General features: G+C 37.3%; 1 pseudogene; it reads right to left on the bottom strand.

The window, feature by feature from the left end:
* Positions 1 to 1,231: 1,231 nt before the first annotated feature.
* The window catches only part of LOC113898871, a 43,076-nt pseudogene continuing 19,797 nt past the window's right edge, over positions 1,232 to 24,510 (bottom strand).

The following is a 24,510-nucleotide window of genomic DNA, read 5'->3' as shown; positions in this document are numbered from 1 at the left end:
GTAAAGTAACGTCTCTCCTTTGTTTTTAAAGGTGTCAAGTTCAATAGTCACACTCTCTCCAAATACAAAAGCAGGTATAATTCAACTCAACACGGAAGCTTCTGTGTAAGGAGAATCTGAGACACTGTATAGAAAGTTAAGTTAAAGATGATACTGTGGTTTTCTTTTGTGTGTGTTTTGAAGGTGTGGCTCTTCCTTTGTCACCTGAATTTAGCTAAGAAATGGTTATCCTGATGAAATATCAACAGCTGACCCACAGAAAAAGGGACAAATTCTAAAAATCGAAAAACAAGCATAATTACACACACACACACAAAAACCTGCCACTGCTTCTTTCCTCTACATTTTGCATTTAAAACTTGCATTTTTTTTTTTTTTTCCTTAATCCTGAAAAGTAGACAGTAAAACAGCTCCTGGAAGAATTTACAACCAATTGCATGAGAGTCTGGGAAGTGGAATTGCCCTTGCAGGGATGGGAGGAGAAGACAGGAAGCCCCCCCCACCCCCACCCCTTAGTGCTGTAGCCTCACTGTAGGAACAAGGAGGGGGCATGGGTCTTTAGTCCAGAAAGAGAAAGGGGGGAGGAAGAGGGGAGGAGGGGACTCTGAAAAACAGAAAATAAAATGTCACCGTTGCCTGTTTGAATCCAGAAGAAATGCCCAGCCCCGTGTGGGGGAAGAGCCCCTCAGAGCGGAGGCAGCCCTGGGAGACCCTGCCTCCAGTACCTCTGGACCCAGTGGGAGTGAACGAGGAGGGTCGGGATGGGCCCTAATGGAGGAAGCCAGCAGGGGCCTCCAGAACACGCCAGCTGGTGTGTGCCTGTGTCCCCCATGTATTCTCCAGGATGGGCTGGCTGGTGTGTTCTCCAGGACAGGCCAGATGCTGTGTGTTTTCTGTGTTCTCCAGGAGCCCGGCTGCTGTGTGCCTGTGACCTCCCGTGTGTTCTCCAGGATGCGCCGGCTAGTGTGTGCCTATGACCCTGTGTGTTCTCCAGGACGCCTGGCTTCTGTGTGCCTGTGCCCCTCGTGTGTTCTCCAGGATGTGCAGGCTGGTGTGAGCCTGTGACCCATGTGTTCTCCAGGACATGCCAGCTGATATGTGCCTATGACCCTGTGTTTTCTCCAGGAAGCTCAGCAGCTGTGTGCCTGTGGCCCCCGTGTGCCTGTGGCCCCCGTGTGTTCTCTAGGACGCCCGGCTGCTATGTGTTCTCTGTGTTCTCTAGGACGCCTGGCTACTGTGTGCCTGTGACCCCGTGTGTTCTCCAGGACGTGCCGGCTGGTGTGTGCCTCTGCCTCCTCTGTGTTCTCCATGATGTGCCGGCGGCCTTGTGCCTCTGCCCCCCGTACATTCCCGGAGTAGCTCCGTAGTCATAGTTCCTCTGGCACGGTGGCTACTGGTCCTGGTTCTGATAGTCCTGGTTCCATTGCTTGGCCTACCGTTGATCTTGGTTGCAGTTGGGCTAGGGTAGGTCTGTGCCTTGGGGGGCAGTGGGGGGTGCAAGGGACTGGATTACAGCCCTGTAGCTGGCATAGTTCTAAGCAGGTGTTGGCGGAGGTGAGGTGGTGGGGCTGTGTAGCTCTGGCTGGACCCTCCCTGGTTGTAGGGAGGTGGTTGTGTGTGGAGGGCTGTAGCTGCTGACCGGAGGGGTGCTGGTTTTGGCCCCCAAGCTGGGGGATGTTGCAGCTGGCCCCTGGGGGATTCAGAGCAGGGCTGTAGGTGGGTGGTGGTGGAGGCTGCTGTGGGGGAGACTGTTGCTGGGGAACCGGGTTGTAGCTGCCTCACTTGTTGGAATTGTTGCCAGGTTGTTACCCCAATTGCTCTGGTTGTAGCCACCACCTCCACTATGGTTGAAATCTCCTGGGTAGTTGCCTCCTATATTGCTGCCTCCTCCTCAGTTGTGGAAGCCTCCTCAGTTGCCCCCTGGGGACCTTGGTTGTCACAGCGCTGGGAACTGCCACCACCCCCACGGCCCCAGGAGCCACCCCGACTAAGTGGTTAGCACTCCCTTCATCAGCGGTCCCCTCCCACAGCTTTCTTTGCTGGGCTGCCTCACCAGCTTGTCTGTGGCCTCTCGCTGCAGCTCAGTGAACATCACCTTGTCCAGGAGGTCCTCAGCATTGCGCAAGGAGAAGTTGGCTTTCATTTCTAAGACCACATAATCCGGGACATCCTTCCCTTCTTTGTCGGTCTGCTTTATTGTTCGATCTTTCAGAACCTGCTCAGTAGGACAAATTCCAAGAGCCTTGCACTGCAGGCCTTCACAAGGGTCTCATTTTTCATCTCTAGAGTGACTCATAAACATTCGTCTGGTTTAGGCTATAGTTGTGCTTCTTGCAGGCAGTGATCTGGACAAGACAGTTGGGCACTGGGTGGTGGCCGGGGACATCAGGATAGCCCAGCAGCCTGTGTGGTTCCACTGAGGCCTAAGCCCATTACCCACATCTCATCCACGATGAGCTGGTATCCAGGAGGTTATGCTTCTCGAAGGGGCTGCAGGATGCGCGTTTGATGGCCCATGTGGTTTTGCCGGCAGCTGGCAGGTCTGCCAGCATCAAAATCTCACACTCCGCCTTGCTCTTTGGTCCAAAGTTGCCCCCGTAGTAAATCACTTTTTACTAATATTGAAATTTACTAAAATGATAATCATAATCATAATTCATAAATGGTTTCTTGGAATTGGTAAAAAAAGGATTCATAAATTTAAAATGAATATATTTCTGAGAATTTTCAATTGATTTTTGAAATATAAGCAATATTTAAAATAATGCCAGCATAATGAAATAAATTACCATTATAAAGTCATGTATTCCTAAACACATTTTATGTATGTAAATATGCATATCTTTGGATTTCTCCCCAGAACTTCATCAATTATGAATAAATCAATTAGCTATTATTTCCAACTGTTTTTTACAGTTGTGATTGCAATCAATTAGACAGATTCTTCCTATTTTTTTTGTTTGTTTAATCTTTTATTGTTTTAAAAATGAAACTGAAAATTTAAGAAGAATTTATATGACTGTTTTAGTGAAGGCCCAATAAACGAAGGCAAGAAATATAAAAGCCATAAAATAATATATAAATCAATTTTTTCTGTGTGGAAGAAGACCAAACCAAAATCAGTAGATAAATTATAGTACAGACTAAATTCTATGATATATACTTGAACAAAAGTAAGTATCCTTGTACAAAAAGATCTCCATGGAAAATATTTTGACTAAAAATGCAGGAAAAAGGTCAAGTGTTAGAAACAATGAACAATGGTAAAAAAACAAAAATGTAAATATTGTCTCATTTATATTTTGAAAAATATTTTGTTTCAAAATTATTTTATTTCAACCATATTTTATCTTTTATAACATGATGTAAAAAGGAAAACCTACAAATGATTTTTGTTACTATAAAAATATCTATACAATTTGGATATTGATAGGATTAATTTTTTAAAACTCAGTCATTGTTAGTAGGTTAATATACAAATTTGATAAATAATTCAATTTTCTCTGAATAGTTCAATACAAATATATATATAAGCCTATTGTAGTAATCATAATTTTCAGTGGAAGAATTGCTTTGCATATTGGATTACAATAACCCATTGCAATTAAGTCACAGGAGAATATTTGATAGTGATCTCAATTCTTGATGAAATATGAAATGCACATAGATAAAATTAAAATAGAAGTTTTACCCCACTTGGGTAATCTGATAGAGTGCCTGAAGAGCTACAAATGGAAGTTCATAACATTGTGTAGGAGGTGGTGATCAAAACCATCCCCAAGACAAAGAAATGCAAAAAGGCAAAATGGTTGTCTGAGGAGATCTTACAAATAGTTGAGAAAGGAAAAGAAGAAAAAGGCAAAAGGAAAAAGAAAGGATATATTATCTGAATGCAGAGATACAAAGTATAGCAAGGAGAGATAAGAAAGTCTTAAGTGAACAATGAAAAGAAATAGAGGAAAAGAGTAGAGTGGGAAAGACTAGAGATCTCTTCAAAAAAATTAGTGATACCAAGGGAACATTTCATGCAAAAATGGGCACAATAAAGGACAAACATGGTACAGACCTAACAGAAGCAGAAGGTATTAAAGAAGAGGTGACAAGAATATACAGAAGGACTATACAAAAAAGGTTTCAATGACCTGGACAGACATGATGGTGTGGTCACTTACCTAGAGCCAGACATCCTGGCACTAAAAAAAAACAAGTGGGACTTAGGAAACATTATGACAAACAAAGCTAGTGGATTTGATGCAATTCCACCTGAGACCGTTCAAATCCTAAAAGATGATGCTGTTAGAGTGCTACAGTCAATATGCCAGCAAAATTGGAAAACTGAGCAGTGGCCACAGGACTGGGAAAGGTCAGTTTTCATTCCAATCCTGAAGAAGGGCAATGCCAAAGAATGTCCAAACTACTGCACTTCACATACTAGCAAGTTAATGCTCAAAATCACTCAAGCTAGGATTCAACAATATGTGAGCTGAAAACTTCCATATGTACAAGCTAAATTTAGAAAAGGCAATGGAAAATGGAACCAGAGATCAAATTGCTGACAACTGTTGGATAATAGAAAAAGAAAAAAAAATCCAAAAATTATCTACTTCTGCTTTCTTGACTTTTCTAAAAACTTTCACTGTGTGGATCACAACAAACTATGGAAAATTCTGAAAGAGATGGAAATACCAAACCTTCTTACCTGCCTCTTGAGAAACCTGTATGTAGATCAAGAAGCAACAGCTAGAACTAGACATGGAACAACAGACTGGTTCCAAGTTGGGAAAGGAGTACTTCAAGGCTGTATATTGTCACCCTGTTTATTTAACTTATATGCAGAGTACATAAAGTGAAATGCTGGGCAAGATGTATCACAAGTTGGAATATCAAGAACCTCAAATATGCTGATGACACCACCCTAATGGCCGAAAGTGAAGAGGAACTAAAGAGCCTCTCAATGAAGGTGAAAGAGAAGAATGAAAAAGCTGGCTTAAAATTCAACATTCAAAAAACTAAGATCATAGCATCCAGTCTCATCAATTCATGGAAGTAGATGGGGAAATAATGGAAACAGTGACAGACTTTATTTTCTTGGGCTCCAACATCACTGTGGATGGTGACTGAAGCCATGAAATTAAAAGACACTTGCTCCTTGGAAGAAAAGCTGTGATAAACCTAGACAGCATATTAAAAAGCAGAGACATCACTTTGATGACAAAGGCCAGCACAGTAAAAGCTATGGTTTTTCCAGTACTCATGTATGGATATATGAGAGTTGGACCATAAGGAAGGCTGAGCAATGAAGAATTGATGCTTTTGAACTGTGGTGATGGGGAAGACTCTTGAGAGTCCCTTGGACTGCAAGGAGATCAAACCTGTCAATCCTAAAGGAAATCAACCGTGAATATTCACTGGAAGTACTGATGCTGAAGCTAAAGCTCTAATAATTTGGCCATCTACTATGAAGAGCCAACACATTGGGAAGGACACTGACACTAGGAAAGACTGAGGGCAGGAGGAGAAAGGGGTAACAGAGGCTGAGATGGTTGAGCGGCATCATCGACTCAATGGACATGAGTTTGTCAAACTCTGGTTGCAGAGAAACTTGGAGTGCTTCAGGCCGTGGTGTGGCAGAGTCGAACACCACTGAGTGACTGAATGAGGACAGCAACCCCATTTGGCTACTGTGATTATGCCACTGGTGCAGTGAATCTGTTTAAAATTTATCCAATGTAAGTTTTGATAAAGTCTTTACAGTAAAAATACCTCAGTAAAGTTTGATTATTACTCAAAGCTGCATATATTTTCAATCACATTTTCAGCCAAATATGAATTAATCTTTTTGGCACATATTTTTATATTCTCATGTTATACATTTTCCCATAATTAACTATTCAAATATCTTAAAGTGAGTTAATATCTAATGTTGTGAGAACTTATATATACAGTCACATTCATATTTTTGGGGGAGTTTGGCATTTACTATAATATTTTGGGACTATTATTTACAATATTAAATATATTTTAAGAGTTATTATCTGTGATTGAAAAATTTCAATTTTGGTATTCTGTTATATAAGCAAATGCATCAAAACATAAGATATATTTAATAATATTTACTTTATCAGTGTCTGCATTATTTAAACAAACCTAGGGAAATGTCTATTTTAGGAAACAGTTCCATCAATTATGAACTCTCCATGCTATGAAATACCACCAGCCACAATATTTTTAAAAGACAATTACTGATTAATTGACTTTATAGTCATTAAAAATACTTACTTTGAGATAAATATATATTGAAGAAACATAGTAAATACTCCTATGTAATGTTATATTTTTGAAAAAATATACAAATAAATAAATTAAGAACCAGAATAAATATAATAAGCTTAAAAATTTCATGTCATAAGATCACAGAGAATACTAGAAATATTTACATATTTCTTTTAATAATAATCAGCTCCCATGATTATAATAGAGTAAATAAGTGGTAATTAAATGTGTCAATATACTTTCTATTGGTTACTTTATTAAAAAATTATATTATTTATGTGAAAATCCATGTAAGGTCAAATATGTAAAGAATTATTTTTTATAATTATATCTCAGTTATGAGGGGGAAATTATAGATTAAAATTTCAATAAACTATAAACACACAAAAGTTTATACACAAACTATTGGCTCTTCTTTTATAATTAATTGGATTTTCCATTAGCATTTGGTCTTTCAGTGTTGGCTCCTGTATGCTAATTTCAACAGTTGGAATGAAGAACAAAAGCTCATTTTTGCACAATATTTGCAATGAAATGAATTCTTTCAGGCATCTTTTTTTTTGTAGAATTTTCTATGGCACAAGCTTATGTTGACATTTATTTTTGAAATTCACTTATGATTTTCGAAGAACCTTGAACTGTTATTTCATTTTTTACCCAAACTGAAAATGAAAGTTATGTAAACATAACTTCAACTTGATGAACTGTCTGGTCAAAACCATGCACTATTTTGATGTATGCAACTATTTTAATTTGGTAAATTTCTGAATGTCTCCATACATGCATCTCTAGGCCTTTAGTCAAGAATGAATGCTACTTTTCAAGAAGCTTATAAAATTGTTTTCTGATTAAATACTCTACATATAATTTATTACTGTTTCATGTTTGTTTTCTATAAAATTCATCAAGATAGAAACCATATTTAAAAAACACATACCTCACATAAAGAGTATTTGAAAAAAAACAAAATCAAGTTTTGTGTATGTATATATATACATACATATACTTATGAATGTATAGACACATATACATGTGTATATATGTATTAATTACATAAGACCTTTTGTGTGGTACCATTATTTTATATACTTCAATGCTATGCACCTTTCTTTTCTCAGAGGGAAATTTTTACCAACTATTTGATATGATCTTAATAGGCACCATGTCCTGATTTAACCCTCAGATCTGTCTTCCTTCAGAAATTTCTATACTGTGCATAGGACATGACCATGAGGCTGTCACTTGTGTGTTGTTCTTTGGGTATCCCACAGGCATTTCAATCTCAATATATTTAAAAACCAATACAATATTGTAAAGTAATTAGCCTCTAATTAAAATAAATAAATTTAAATTAAAAAAAATCAAAACAATATCTTTTTTTTAACAACAGGGTTTCAGTTGCCAACTACATATGACTTTTCCCAAATACACAAGTCCAGAAGAACTATGTCCCTTATGTAGAACAATATTATAAATAATTTTAGATATTCGCTTTACATAAAAATGTGCATAATTTCTAATTCGAAACTAAAATATATACTTTACTCAGTGTTATATCATATTTCTGTTCCATACTACCTAATGTAGTTGCCTGTTCATTCGAGTACTTGCATGGTCATTATTGTTGTTCAGTCACTCAGTCATGTCCAACTCTTTGCGACCCCATGGACGCCCTTAAAGTGCTTTTATTTTCCCAAAATAGAGAAATCATGGCTTACAAGTGAAGGAAAAATTATAACAATAACTCTATATGTTTTTAGCTAATATTTATTAGGAGCTAACATATTCAAGGAACTCTGCTAAGTATTTTAAAACATTTTTCTTTTAGTCAGTGCTAACTGTATATTGGATAATAATTAATGACAATGATTGCTCATAACTGTTAAATACTTATGTCTTAGTCTTGTGCCATACAGAATACTTTTCATGCATTGTTGCATTTAATCATCAGAAATCCATTGTATTAAGTATTATTACCCTCATTTCAAAGATGAGAGAACTGAAGCTTAGCAAATATAAGTGATTTGCCCCAAATCTCCCAGCTGTTTAACTGACTGAATTAGACTTCAAACCAGAGCAATCTGACCACAGTGAATGTCAAACCACTGTTGAACTGGGTGCAACATACCACCAGTAAATTTGAATTTGCTATTAAAGCTCATCACTAATTTTAGAAGCTCAACTGATTTTAATGGTTTATACATAGGATATGAGGAAATTTAGGGGAGACAAAATAAAAGATATGCAACATTTAAAATCATTCCTGTCCTGCTGAGAAGACTAAAGCAATTCAGAATACAAAAATCATAAGAGAGGCTTTTGTTGTTTGCTCTTTCTTTCTTTTTTTTAATTGAGGTAATTGACATATAACATCATGCAAGTTTAAGGTGTATAACATGTTAACTTGGTGCATTTATATATTACAATATGATAACCACCATAGCTCACTTAATACTTCTCATCACTTCACATCATTATCATTTTGCTTTTGCAGTGGGGACAATTAGGATTTAGTTTTTTGTTTCTTTGCTTGTTTTTTTTTTTTTGTTGTTGTTGTTTTTTGTTTGTTTTATTTGCCACTTTCTGCATGGCATGAGGGATTGTAGTTCCCTGAGTAGGGAACAAACCTGTGACCTCTGCAGTGAAAGTGAGGAAACTTAATCACAGGAATTTCAAGATCTACTTTCTTAGCAGCTTTGAAGTTTATATTGCAATATTGCTGACTATAATCTTTATGCCTTGCATTGATCTCCATTAATTATATGTCTACCTGTTACAAATTTGTAGCCTATAACAGTATCTCCTGGATTTCCCTACCTCACAGCCCCTAATTTCATAAGTATGATTTTTTCAGATTCCATATATGAGTGATATCATACAGTTTTTGTCTTTCTCTGATGTATCTTACTAAGCACAATGTCCTCAAGGTTCATTTATGTTGTGAAAAGTGGTCAGATATCCTTCTTTCCTTTTATCTGAATGTTATTCAATTGTATATGTATCTATGTGTATCTGTGTATGACATATATGTACATGTGTACAGCTTTATCCATTTATCCCTTAAACCACACATTGTTTTTAAAATCTGGATAGGTTTTAGGCTTTTAGGCATAAACATGACAAAGTCAGTATCTAGTTTTAAATTCTTATTTTATGTGGAAGATTGGATTTTCATATACCATTCCATTTGAATTAAGCCATTCACATTCTTCTGTAAAAGTACTTTGTTTCACAGATTCCTTCCAGCAGATTTTATAAGAAAATAACAACTGGCTGATTTGCCAGTCACCCAGAGGAATGGAAATTATTTTTGATTTTCAACAGTTAACAGAGAACTTTTTAGAGAGGAGACAATAGACTGCTCTAGTAATTGGATTATTTGTGGATTATATAAAAAATGCTGAAAATATTGTACATATCTGCTGTTTTAATTTTCTGCCTCAAAGAAAAGCTAGGGTCAATAGTCAAACCCAGTATGTGTGTAAATAAATGCTTATAAGCTCTAGAGAACACTGTCCAGATGCCTGAGGGGATTCAGCACAGTCTCATTTTTGGTGCTAAGAAACGGGGAAATTGAGACTTTTCAGATTTAAGGAGTTTCGCAGTCTGAAGCAATTCCAGTGCATTTAAAGTATAAATTCTATTCACCAGATTACTGTTTTACTCTTGCTTCAGTGCATACAGAGCTATTGCCATTAAAAAAAAAAAAAAAAGGAAAGAAAGAAAGAAAGGTAATCCCACAGACTATTTCAGTAGAAAGTTAATTTCATGCAGAACAAAATAAATAACTAAAAGATCCTCCCCTTTTATTTAAAAACACAGCAACAACAATAGCAACATTATTAATATCCTTCTCCACACTGCCTAGTTGTAACTTTTGTCATTATTTGGAACAAAGGACCAATAATGTTTTATTTCTTTTCTTTTTTTTTTTTTTTTTAGGAAGACATTATAATTTAATACTGTTTGTTAGATACAATTCTTACAACATTTTAACTGGAAATCCCAACTCGATTGAGTTTCAGAGCTGCTAAGGAATATTTCAGTTTATGATTTCTTAAGTTTAGACTTCTGAAGATTCTTTAAATGAATAGTACATTCTAAGGGTGGGTTGTTTTTTGCTTCAGCCTCTTTATTGCAATGGATCAATTCCAGACCAGATATATCTACTTGTTCTGTGTAGCACTTGGTGGGCATATTAAATTTGAGGACCCCTGTATTTCTTCTATTTTGGAAAAGTTTATGCCATTTCCTTAATGTTCTTTTTTTGGTTGTGCTGCATGACTTGTGGGATCTTGGTCCCCTAACCAGGGATTGAACCTGGGCCCTCTGCACTGAAAGCACTGAGTCCTAACCACTGGACCACCAGGGAATTCCTTCAATGCTGTACTTGTGACTCTCTCATTAGGTGTATGTTGGAGATGTCCAATTGATCCTACATATTTTTAAACTGCTTTATCATATTTATGATTTAGCCTTTTTATTTCACTGTGATAGGTTTTGGGGAAGTTCCTTGATATTCTTCCATTTTAGTAATTCTCTCACGATTATCTCACCTATTGAAATTTAAAAAGTTAACTTCTATTTTTCACTTTGTAGGATTTCTAATTTTTTTTTCAAAATGCCTATTTTCATTTCATTTCTGCTTCTTTATTTCATAATTTCTTGATCCATAAGTGTACTATTCCTTTTTTAAAAATCTCTTTGAGCATTCTAAAATCATGTCAATATTCCTTTTATTTATTTTCATTTTGTTGCTTCTTAGTTTTCTTCATGCGGTATAAAATTTTATTTATTTTATTTTTTTGTCATTTTCTTTTTTTTTTAATTTTATTTTGTTTTTAAACTTTACAATATTGTATTAGTTTTGCCAAATATCAAAATGAATCCGCCACAGGTATACCTGTGTTCCCCATCCTGAACCCTCCTCCCTGCCCATACCATCCCTCTGGGTTGCAGCCAGCCCCAAGAATCCAGTATCGTGCATCGAACCTGGACAGGCATCTCGTTTCATACATGATATTATACATGTTTCAGTGCCTTTCTCCCAAATCTTCCCACCCTCTCCCTCTCCCACAGAGTCCATAAGACTTATCTATATATCAGTGTCTCTTTTGCAGTCTCCTACACAGGGTTATTGTCACCATCTTTCTAAATTCCATATATATGCGTTAGTATACTGTATTGGTGTTTTTCTTTCTGGCTTACTTTACTCTGTATAATAGGCTCCAGTTTCATCCACCTCATTAGAACTGATTCAAATGTATTCTTTTTAATGGCTGAGTAATACTCCATTGTGTATATGTACCACTGCTTTCTTATCCATTCATCTGCTGATGGACAGCTAGGTTGCTTCCATGTCCTGGCTATTATAAACAGTGCTGTGATGAACATTGGGGTACACGTGTCTCTTTCCCTTCTGGTTTCCTCAGTGTGTATGCCCAGCAGTGGGATTGCTGGATCATAAGGCAGTTCTATTTCCAGTTTTTTAAGGAATCTCCACACTGTTCTCCATAGTGGCTGTACTAGTTTGCATTCCCACCAACAGTGTAAGAGGGTTCCCTTTTCTCCACACCCTCTCCAGCATTTATTGCTTGTAGACTTTTGGATCGCAGCCATTCTGACTGGCGTGAAATGATACCTCATAGTGGTTTTGATTTGCATTTCTCTGATAATGAGTGATGTTGAGCATCTTTTCATGTGTTTGTTAGCCATCTGTATGTCTTCTTTGGGGAAATGTCTATTTAGTTCTTTGGCCCATTTTTTGACTGGGTCATTTATTTTTCTGGAGTTGAGCTGTAGGTGTTGCTTGTATATTTTTGAGATTAGTTGTTTGTCAGTTGCTTCATTTTGTTTTATTTCTTAATTAAGGGCAATCAAATATATTATGAAGCACTTAGTGTAATTGTGATATTCAAGAATAACTTTAACATTACAACACATGTAATCCTTCTCAGATCCAATACAAAAGTCTATCAGAAAGAAGTAACGGAATTTGGAAATGTGAAATGAGAGTTAAAAGATTTAGAATTAAGTACTTTGGAAAGTGGCCACTGATATTTAAATCAAATGGACTGTACAGATGTAACATCTGCCCAGCAGGGAACTGCACTAATAAACTTATTTGTAGTTATTAAAGTTATGAGTAAACAGCTAAGCTATGTGTTTTTTTCTATTGCTATTATGGTGGAACAATCAAGTTTGGTGTAAAAATGTTCTAACTGTATGATTAAAAAGCTATTTTTCTTCAACCTATTATTAGGTGACAACCAAAAGTAGAGCTATTTTAATGTAATATTTTGATTATATAAAATTTAAAGAGTTGGAATAATGTTCTATTAGATCTAGAATTTATTTAAAATAAGGAAATGAAGTTAAAATTTTTTACCTCATTCATAAATTAAACTTTCAGAAATGTTTGAATCTAATTTGGACAGTTTTTACTACATTTCTAATTATTTGCTGGAACTCAAGAAGAAGAGGTTAAAATTTCTATAACACTCAGTTTTATTTTCTTATCTCTCTCTTTCATTCTTTTTGATTGGAGAAGTTATTGTGTCATATTACATTTAATATTTCGTTTTAATCACTTACTTGAAGTCTTTCTTCTACTCTTGAATATAAGATGTATCTGGAGGAAAGGTCATATCTCTTAATTCACTGGCATTTTCTGGAATAGTGTCTGAGACAGGTTTGTTAAATAGAGAATGAAGAAACAAAATGTTGGATAATACCAGGTAGAAAAAATCAAAGATTCTCTTAAGAAAATTTCTGAGAGTAATTGTACCAAGATTTTAGGAGGAAATAGAAATAAGAAAAATACCCAACATGTATCAATGTAATACAATCAGATAGATGGCAATTTTGATTTTATGTTAAGATTTGTGAAATTTACAGTATTTGAAGAATTAAGTAAATAAAGAAAATAAAATCAGTATTGAAAATCAAAATCCATAATGAAGGAATATGTTAACAAGTTGTATTGCTTAGTCCTCTTACGTTTATGGAGACAGAGACTTTTCAGTCTAAACATTTGAAGCCAGAAAATTTTCATAAATCATCTAGAGACCCACTTAAACACACTATTATATTAAGTGACAGAAGAATGCAGAAAATACCTTGTCACACTGTGCATCCTCTGAAATAATTTTTTAAAGTATATATCAATTATTTAAAGAAGGATCTTAGTCCATGGGTTGGCTAAGAGTCAGACATGACTGAGCAACTTCCCTTTCACTTTTCATTTTCATGCATTGGAGAAGGAAACGGCAACCCACTCCAGTATTCCTGCCTGGAGAATCCCAGGGACAGGGGAGACTGGTGGGCTGCCATCTATGGGGGCGCACAGAGTCAGACACGACTGAGGTGACTTAGCAGCAGCAGCAGTATTAGCATCATAAGTATTAAACAGTAAGCAGGAGAGGTCCAGCAAGAGTTCAGTTCTGACTCAGTTCAAATGGACATCAGCTAAATGGCCTGAAGTTTGCTTTTATTTTAATAATGTCTCATGTTTGAAAAAAAAAAAAAAAAAAAGTGTCCAGGTCATTAAGCCGACACGTTCTGAATGTGTGCTTGCTAGGTAGTTTCAGTGCTGTCCAACTCTGTGTACCCTATGGGCTCTGGCCCACCAGGCTCCTCTGTCCATGGATTCTCCAGGCAAAGATACTAGAAATGCGTTGCCATGCCCTCCTCCAGGTGATGTTCCCAATCCAGGGATAGAACCTACATCTCTTGCATCTTCTGCATTGGCAGGCAGGTTCTTTTACCACTCGTGACACCTTGGAAGCCCAACAAGTTCTGAAGCTGGCTTAAATGACCTGCTGAAATTCTTAATGTTAATTAAACTTGCATAGAGTCTTTTGGAATACAATGGAAAGGTATTCTGTAAAGATACTAAATAATGGTTAAAATTTTCCTCTTCTGCTCTGGGCATTAGTTTTACAATAATGATTAATAGAAATCTTTGCTCTCATGGGACTCATATTCTCATCAGAAACATACTTAAATCCCCAAATTAATATTACATAATATAGAGAGAGCACACAATGCTCTCATAACACCTAAACTACGTGTTTAAAGAATTTTTATAGGAGTTTTAATTAGTTTGTAAGAAAAATTACTGTCAAAGTATTTCAAATAAACAGTATGTCATGTAAGAAGAATCCCAAGCAAATATGATCATGGCACACTAGAAAAACAAAAGGGAGCTTGTATATGCTTAAAGGTGAGTTGTCACAAATACCCAGAAATCTGCTCATTAATTGCCTCAAGAGCTCTGAAAAGGAGATTTGATTTTATCTCAAGATAAAAATCAGGAAGTCATTAAATAACTTATCTTTAAGCAGGTGAGTAAAGTGATTTGAATACTAATACATTTTTAAACTATCTGCCAAATAGTTTGAAGGAGACAAGAGGGTGGCATGAAGATAAGGCTTTCAAATATCCTGTGGAGGTTGGTGACTTGAATCAGAGTACTACCAGACACAATAAGGAAACTCAAGTATATTATGAACATAAAAATTTATAAAGTGCAGCAAAATAGTGCTTAAATGGAAATTTATTCTATTAAAGGTATGCATTAGCTAAATAAACATCTAAAATTAATAATCTAAAATTTCATTTTGGGAAACTAAGGAAGAAAAACAAGTAAAGCCTAAAGTAAGCAGAAGGAAAAAATAATAAAAATAGAGCAAAAATCAATAGAATTAAAAATAAGAAAAATGTGTTACTGTGAGTTTCTCAGTCATGTCTGACTCTTTGCTACCCCATGGACTGTAGCCGACCAGGCTCCTCTGTTGATGGAATTCTCCAGGCAAGAATACTGAGTTAGGTAGCCATTTGATGGGGAAAAGCAGCATAATTAAAAGCTGGCTCATTGAACAGATAAATAAGTTGGTAAATCTCTAGCTAAACTAACCAAGAAAAAAAGTTGTTCAGTTCAGTCACTCGGTCATGTCCGGCTCTTTGCGACTCCATGAATTGCAGCACGCCAGGCTTCCCTGCCCATTACCAACTCCAGGAGTTCACTCAAACTCACGTCTATCGAGTTGGTGATGCCATCCAGCCATCTCATCCTCTGTCGTCTCCTTCTCCTCCTGCCTTCAATCCCTCCCAGCGTCAGAGTCTTTTCCAATGAGTCAACTCTTCGCATGAGGTGGCCAAAGTACTGGAGTTTCAGCTTTAGCACCAGTCCTTCCAAAGAACACCCAGGGCTGATCTCCTTTATTTATTTATTTTTCTAAAGTTTGCATTTATTGAGCTTAATTGATATTTAAATATGTCATTCATAAATAATGAAAAGTGTTCCTTGCTTTGCCATAATCTCCTTTAGAATGGACTGGTTGGATATTGCAGTCCAAGGGACTTTCAAGAGTCTTCTCCAACACCTCAGTTCAAAAGCATCAATTCTTCGGTGCTCAGCTTCCTTCACAGCCCAATTCTCACATCCATACATGACTACTGGGAAAACCAGAGCCTTGACTAGACAGACCTTTGTTGACAAAGTAATGTTTCTGCTTTTGAATTGCTATCTAGGTTGGTCATCACTTTCCTTCCAAGGAGTAAGCGTCTTTTAATTTCATAGCTGCAATCACCATCTGCAGTGATTTTGGAGCCCAAAAATGAAGAAAAAAAGAAAGAAGATGCCAATTACCAGTATTAAAAGTGAAAGAAGATGAGCATCGCAGATCACATAAGAATTGAAAATAAAATAAATTTTATAAACAACCCTAAAATTTAATAGCTTTTATAAAAATAGAGGAGTTGCTTGAAAGACACATGCTACCACAAGTCACACAATGAAAAATAACTAATCTGAATAAGCCATGGGTAATAAAGACACTGAATCAACTATCACGAACCTTTCAAAAAAGAAATAACCTGTAACTAATGGTTTCATTGATGAATTTTGCCAAACATTTAAGGAAAAAAGGACACCAGTTCTTTGCGATCTCTTGGAAAACAGAAAAATGATCCATATTCTATTTTATTCAATGTGGCCATAATAGCTATAAAAGGAAACCCATAAAAAGATATTACCAGGTAGGAAAACTGTAGTCTCTCTTGTATAGAGAGGTCACACTCTTAGCAAAATATTATTAAATCAATTCCAGTATGTACACAAAGAATTACACAATATGATCAAGGATGATTTATTTCAGATATGCAAGGCAGTTTTAACAATTGAAATCAATCAGTCTAAATCATATCAACAAACTACAGAAAGCAATTCATATGATTCTGTCACTTGTTGCATAAACAACTTCTGATAAAATCTAAAGTAAAGAAAACAGGAAATAGAGGGGAATTTCTTCAAATTGATAGAGAAATCCACATAACATCATTTATAACAGGAAGTTAGACATATTTCCTCTAAGAACTAGGAAAAGGCAAAGATATCCCTGTTAGCAACACTGTTCAACATTATACTGAAAGGCCCATTTAGCATATAAAGAAAATAAAGGTATAGAGACAAAATAAGAAAAGTTAAAACTCTCATTCTTTACAGATGATATTATTGTCTATGTAGAAAATCCTAAAGATTGAAATATAAATTTCCATAGTGAAAAAACCACTACTCTAGGGTAAACGGGCTTCCCTGGTGGCTCAGATGGTAAAGTGCCTGCCTGCAGTGCGGTAGACCCAGGTTTGATCCCTGGATCCCCTGGAGAAGGAAATGGCAACCCACTCCAGTACTCTTGCCTGGAAAATTCCATGGACTGAGGAGCCTGGTGGGCTACAGTCCATGGGGTCGCAAAAAGTCAGACACCAGACACGATTGAGTGACTTCACTTTCACTTTCACTAGGGTAAGAGGATACAAGTTTAGTATTCAAAATTAATTTCTTCCCAAAATACTAGACATGAACAATTAGAATTAAAAATTTTAACACAGTACAATTTATTTTGGCACTAAAAATGAGAAAATTGCTTGTATATAAATCTAACAAATATGCACAAGAATGGAATGAAGAAAACTATAAAACACCAATGAACAAAAATTTGATGAAGGTACAAATAGATGGAGATATATTTTATGTTTATAGATAGGAAGACTCATTGTTAAGATATTAATTCTTTCCAACCTGATCTATGCAATCTCAATCAAAATCCCAATGAGCTATTGTGCATATTAACAAAGTTATTCTAAAGATTAGGTAAAAATGCAGAAGACCAAGAATAGCCAAGACAATACCAAAGAAGGAGAACAAATTGAGAAAACTCGTACTTCTTATCTTGCTGATCCTACCAGTTACATCAATTGTCTTGCTGTATCTCACAACAGACTTTAAGACTAACTTTCTTTATGCCTGGATCTAATGGGTACACAACAAAACTCATCTTGCTCAAGCAAGATGTTTTTCCTTAAGCTCTGTACTAATGATTATATAATAACAATGTATCTTGCTTGAGAACATGTTTCTGCTTATTAAAAAGGACATTCTGACTAACCTTGTTATCTTGTGGGAGTGGGTCTGGTAAGACCTTTCTATTGTTATGAAAAGGCAAAATGATAGGATACTGAAAGAGGAACTCCCCAGGTCAGTAGGTACCCAGTAGGCTACTGGAGATCAGTGGAGAAATAACTCCAGAAAGAATGAAGGGATGGAGCCAAAGCAAAAACAATACCCAGTTGTGGATGTGACTGGTGATAGAAGCAAGGTCCAAACTGTAATGAGCAACATTGCATAAATACCTGGAATGTTAGGTCCATGAATCAAGGCAAATTGGAAGTGGTCAAACAGGAGATGGCAAGAGTGGATGTCGACATTCTAGGAATCAGCAAACTAAAATGGACTGGAATGGGTGAATTTAACTCAGATGGCCATTATATCTACTACTGTGGGCAGGAATCCCTTAGAAGAAATGGAGTAGCCAACATGGTCAACAAAAGAGTTTGAAATGCTGTACTTGGATGCAATCTCAAAAACGATAGAATGATCTCTGTTCATTTCCAAGGCAAACCATTCAATATCACAGTAATCCAAGTCTATGCCACAACAAGTAATGCTGAAGAAGTTGAAGTTGAACAGTTCTAAGAAAACCTACAGGACCATTTAGAACTAACACCCAAAAAAGATACCCTTTTCATTATAGGAAACTGGAATACAAAAGTAGAAAGTCAAGAAACACCTGGAGTAACAGGCTAATTTGGCCTTGGAATACAGAATGAAGCAGGGCAAAGGCTAACAGAATTTTGCTAAAAGAATGCACTGGTCATAACAAACACCCTCTTCCAACAACACAAGAGAAGACTCTACATGTGGACATCACCAGATGGTCATCACTGAAATCAGATTGATTCTATTCTTTGCAGCCAAAGATGGAGAGGCTCTATACAGTCAGCAAAAATAAGACTGGGAGCTGACTGTGGCTCAGATCATGAACACCTTATTGCCAAATTCAGACTTAAATTGAAGAAAGTAGGGAAAACCACTAGACCGTTCAGGTATGACCTAAATCAAATCCCTATGATTATACCGTGGAACTGAGAAATATATTTAAGGGACTATATCTGATAGATAGAATGACTGATGAACTATGGATGGAGGTTTGTGACATTGTAAAGGAGACAAGGATCAAGACCATCCCCATGGAAAAAAAATGCAAAAAAGTAAAATGGCTGTCTGAAGAGGCCTTATAAATAGTTGTGAAGAGAAGAGGAGTAAAGAACAATGGAGAAAAGGAAAGATATAAGTATCTGAATGCAGAGTTCCAAAGAATAGCAAGACGAGATAAGAAAGCCTTCCTTAGCGATCAATGCAAAAAAATAGAGGGAAACAACAGAATAGGAAAGACTAGAGATCTCTTCAAGAAAATTAGAGTTACCAAGGGAACATTTCATGCAAGGATAGGCTCAATAAAGGACAGAAATGGTATGGACCTAACAGAATCAGAGGATATTAAGAAGAGGTGGCAAGAATACACAGAACTGTACAAAAAAGATCTTCATGACCAAGATAATCAGGATGGTATGATCACTCACCTAGAGCCAGACATCCTGGAATGTGAAGTCAAGTGGGCCTTAGCATCCCTTTGAACAAACTAGTGGAGGTGATGGATTTCCCGTGGAGCTATTTCAAATCCTGAAAGATGATGCTATGAAAGTGCTGCACTCAATATCCGAAAACAATTGGAAAACTCAGCAGTGGCCACAGGACTGGAAAAGGTCAGTTTTCATTCCAATCCCAAAGAAAGGCAATGGCAAAGAATGCTCAAACTACTGCACAATTGCACTCATCTCACATGCTAGTAAAGTAATGCTCAAAATTCTGCAAGCCAGGCTTCAGCAGTCATGAACCGCGAACTTCCAGATGTCCAAGCTGGTTTTAGAAAAGGCAGAGAAACCAGAGATCAAATTGTCAACATCCTCTGGATCATGGAAAAAGCAAGAGAGTTCCAGAAAAACATCTATTTCTGCTTTATTGACTATGCCAAAGCCTTTGACTGTGTGGATCACAATAAACTGTGGAAAATTCTGAAAGAGATGGGAATACCAGACCACCTGATCTGCCTCTTGAGAAACCTATATGCAGTTCAGGAAGCAACAGTTAGAACTGGACATGGAACAACAGACTGGTTCCAAATAGGAAAAGGAGTATGTCAAGGCTGTATATTGTCACCCTGCTTATTTAACTTATATGCAGAGTACATCATGAGAAACATTGGGCTGGAAGAAGCACAAGCTGGAATCAAGATTGCCGGGAGAAATATCAATAACCTGAGATATGCAGATGACACCACCCTTATGTCATAACTGAAGAGGAACTAAAAAGCCTCTTTATGAAAATGAAAAAGAAGAGTGAAAAAGTTGGCTTAAAGCTCAACATTCAGAAAACGAAGATCATGGCATCTGGTCCCATCATTTCATGGGAAATAGATGGGGAAACAGTGGAAAGTGTCAGACTTTATTTTTGGGGGCTCCAAAATCACTGTAGATGGTGACTGCAGCCATGAAAATAAAAGATGCTTACTCCTTGGAAGGAAGGAAAGTTATGACCAACCTAGATAGCATATTGAAAAGCAGAGACATTACTTTGCCAACAAAGGTCCGTCTAGTCAAGGCTATGGTTTTTTCAGCGGTCATGTATGGATGTGAGAGTTGGACTGTGAAGAAAGCTGAGCGCCGATGAATTGATGCTTTTGAGCTGTGGTGTTGGAGAGGACTCTTGAGAGTTCCTTGGACTGTAAGGAGAGCCAACCTGTCCATTCAGAAGGAGATTAGCCCTGGGATTTCTTTGGAAGAAATGATGCTAAAGCTGAAACTCCAGTATTTTGGCCACCTCATGCAAAGAGCTGACTAATTGAAAAAGACTCTGATTCTGGGAGGGATTGGGGGCAGGAGGAGAAGGAGATGACAGAGGATGAGGTGGCTGGATGGCATGCCTGACTCGTTGGACGTGAGTCTGTGTGAACTCCGGGAGTTGGTGATGGACAGGGAAGCCTGGCATGGTGCGATTCATGGGGTTGCAAAGAGTCAGATATGACTCAACAACTGAACTGAACTAATCTTGTTAATGTAAGATGTATTTTGTTGGATTTGATATGGTTAAAGTATACATGGTCTTGATAAGACTGGCAAGTGGTGGATTCTCTGTCCCGTTTCTGATGTCTACGTCAGATGCTTTCTCTGTCCTTTTTACTGTAATAAAACTTCTGCCAAACAAAAGCTCTGAGTGATCAAGTCTGATTCCTTGTTTCAAAGTTAAATCTTCTTATTCAGAGATCAAGATTCAGACATTACTCAACATAAGCTATCAAGAGGAGCCTGATGTTAATTTTCAAAAAGAAGGAAAAAAGAAGGTATAAACATAAAGTTTACACCTTTCACAAAAATTAACTTAAAATGAAACAGAGTTATTTGTATAAATCACAAAACATAGTCTACAAAAAAATTAAAAGAATGTCTAGTTGATCTTTTATCTAGTGATATGTTTTTTAGATACAATACCATAACTGTAATCCATGAAAGAAGATAAGTTGAAGTGATGTGACCAGATGTCCCAATCTCAGTTTTCTGAATGCTGAGTTTTAAGCCAGGTTTTTCACTTTCCAGGAGAAGGCAACCCACTCCAGTACTCTTGCCTGGAAAATCCCATGTATGGAGGAGCCTGGTAGGCTTCAGTCCATGGGGTCGCGAAGAGTCAGACATGACTGAGCAACTTCACTTTTACTTTTCGCTTTCATGCACTGGAGAAGGAAATGGCAACCCACTCCAGTGTTCTTGCCTGGAGAATCCCAGGGACGGCAGAGCCTGGTGGGCTGCCATCTATGGGGTCACACAGAGTTGGACACGACTGAAGTGACTTAGCAGTTTCACTTTCCTCTTTCACCTTTTTCAAGAGACTCTTTAGTTTCTCTTCACTGTCTGCCATAAGGGTGGTGTCATCTGTATATCTGATGTATTGATATTTCTCCTGAAAATCTCAATGTCAACTTGTACTTCATCCAGCCAGCATTTCACATCATGTACTCTGCATATAAATTAAACAAGCAGGGTGACAATATACTGGACATACTCCTTTTCCAATTTTGAAACTGCCCATTTCCCTATGTCTGGTTCTAGCTCTTGCTTCTTCTTCTTCTTTTTAATTATTTTTATTGAAGGATAATTGCTTTACATAATTTTGCTTTTTAGCATGAATCAGCCATAGGTATACATATATCTCCTCCCTTTTGAGCCTTCCTCCCACCAGTTCCCTCTCTAGCTGTTTCTTCCTAACCTGCATTCAGATTTATCAGGAGGCATGCAAGGCAGTCTGGAATTCCCATCTCTTTAAGAATTTTCCACAATTTGTTCTGAACCACACAGCCAAAGGCTTTAACATAGTCAATGAAGCAGAAGTAGTTGTTTTTTTGTTTTTTTTTTTTTTTTCTGGAATTATTTTGCTTTTCCTATGATTCAATGGGTGTTGGCAATTTGCTCTCTAGTTCCTCTGCCTTTTCTAAATGAAGCTTGAACATCTGCAAGTTCTCAGTTCACATACTAGTGAAGCCTAGCTTGGAGAATTTTGAGCATCACTTTATTAGTATGTACGATTATTGCAATTATGTGGTAGTTTGCACTTTCTTTGGTGTTGCCTTTCTTTGGGATTGGAATGAAAACTGACATTTTACAGTCTTCTGGCCACTGCTGAGTTTTCCAAATTTGCTGGGATATTGGGTGCAGCACTTTCACAGCATCATCTTTCAGGATTTGAAATAGCTGAACTGGAATTCCATCACCTCCACTAGCTTCGTTCATAGTGACGCTTCCTAAGCCCTCCTTGACTTTGCATTCCAGGAGGTCTGATTCCAAGAGGGTGATCACACCCATCATAGTTATCTGGGTCATGAAGATCTTTTTTTGTATAGTTCTTCTGTGCATTCTTGCCACCTCTTGTTAATATCCTCTGCTTCTTTTAGGCCCATACCATTTATGTCCTTTGTTGTGCCCATCTTTGCATTAAAGGGCTTCCCTTGTGGCTCAGCTGTTAAAGAATCCACTTGCTATGCAGGAGACCTGGGTTCTATCCCTGGGTTGGGAAGATCCCCTGCAGAAGGGAAAGGCTACCCTCTTCAGTATTCTGGCCTGGAGAATTCCAATGACTATACAGTCCATGAGGTTACAAAGAGTTGGACACAATTTAACGACTTTCACTTTCACTTGCCTGAAATATTCCCTTGGTATCTCTAATTTCCTTGAAGAGATCTCTAGTCTTTCCCATTCTATTGTTTTCCTCTTTCCCATTCTATTATTTTGCACTGATTTCACTGAGGAAGGCTTTCTTGTCTCTCCTTGCGATTTTTTGGAACTTTGCATTCTAATGGGTATGTATTTCCTTTCTTCCATTACCTTTCACTTCTCTTCGTTTCTCAGCTACTTCATTTTGGGGTGGATATTTTTGACCACTGCCTGCTGTACAGTGCTATGAACCTCTGCCCATAGCTCTTTAGCTCTTTAGGCACTCTGTCTATCAGAGCCAATCTCTTGAAACTATTTGTCATTTGCATTGTATAAACATAATGCATTTGATTTAGGTCATACCTGAACCCCTTGTGGCAGAAAGTGAAGAAGAACCCATTCAGGTATGACCTAAATCAAATGGTCTTTTGGGGGCTTTTCCTTTGCCTTGGACATGGGGTATCTTTTTTTGGTGGTATCCAACATTCTCCTGGTGGTGTTTCTTCAGGAGCTAGTTGTAATTCTGTTGTTCTTGCAGGAGAAGATGAGTGCATGTCCTTCTACTCCACCATCTTAGGAGTCATGTGCAATAATCAATAAAGAATTCTTAAAATTCAGCAATATAATAATGGAGCCAAATTTTAAAAATGATTAAAGATAACTGACAAAGTATATACACAGATGACAAATAAGCATCCAATAAGATTTTGTATATAATTTGTCATTAGTAAAAACAATAATGAAGTACTACAACACATGTATTGGTTCCGTTCAATTCAGTTTAGTCACTCAGTTATGTCCAACTCTTTGTGACCCCATGGACTGCAGAATGCCAGGCCTCCCTGCCCATTGCCAACTCCCGTAGTTTACTCAAACTCATGTTCATTGAGTCGCTGATGCCATCCAATCACCTCATCCTCTGTCATCTCCTTCTCCTCCTTCCTTATATCTTTCCCAGCATCAGTGTCTTTTCCAATAAATAAGTTATTCGCATCAGGTGGCCAAAGTATTGGAGTTTCAGCTTTACCATCAGTTATTCCAAAGAATACTCAGGACTAATTTTCTTTAGGATAGACTGGTTGGATCTCCTTGCAATCCAAAAGACTCTCAGCAGTCTTCTGCAACACCTCAGTTCAAAAGCATCAATTCTTCAGCACTCAGCTTCCTTTATAGTCCAACTCTCACCTCCATAATGGCTCCTGGAAAAACAATAGCCTTGACTAGATGGACCTTTGTTTGGAAAGCAGTGTCTCTGCTTTTTAATATGCTCTCTAGGTTAGTCATAACTTTTCTTTCAATGAGTAAGTGTCTTAATTTCATGGCTGCAAGCACCATCTGCAGTGATTTTGGAGCCCCCCAAATAAAATATCTCACTGTTTCCACTGTTTTCCCATCTATTTGCCATGAAGTGATGGGACTGAATGCCGTAATCTTAATTTTCTAAATGTTGAGCTCTAGGCCAACTTTTTCACTTTGCTCTTTCACCTTCATCAATAGGCTCTTTAGTTCTTCTTCACTTTCGGCCATAAGGGTGGTGTCATCTGCATATCTGAGGTTATTGATAGTTCTCCCGGG

This window comes from Bos indicus x Bos taurus, chromosome 9 (genome assembly GCF_003369695.1).
Source record: "Bos indicus x Bos taurus breed Angus x Brahman F1 hybrid chromosome 9, Bos_hybrid_MaternalHap_v2.0, whole genome shotgun sequence".
NCBI lineage: Eukaryota > Metazoa > Chordata > Mammalia > Artiodactyla > Bovidae > Bos > Bos indicus x Bos taurus.
The sequence above is the reverse complement of the archived record's forward strand: the minus strand, read 5'-3'. Positions and strand labels throughout refer to the sequence as shown.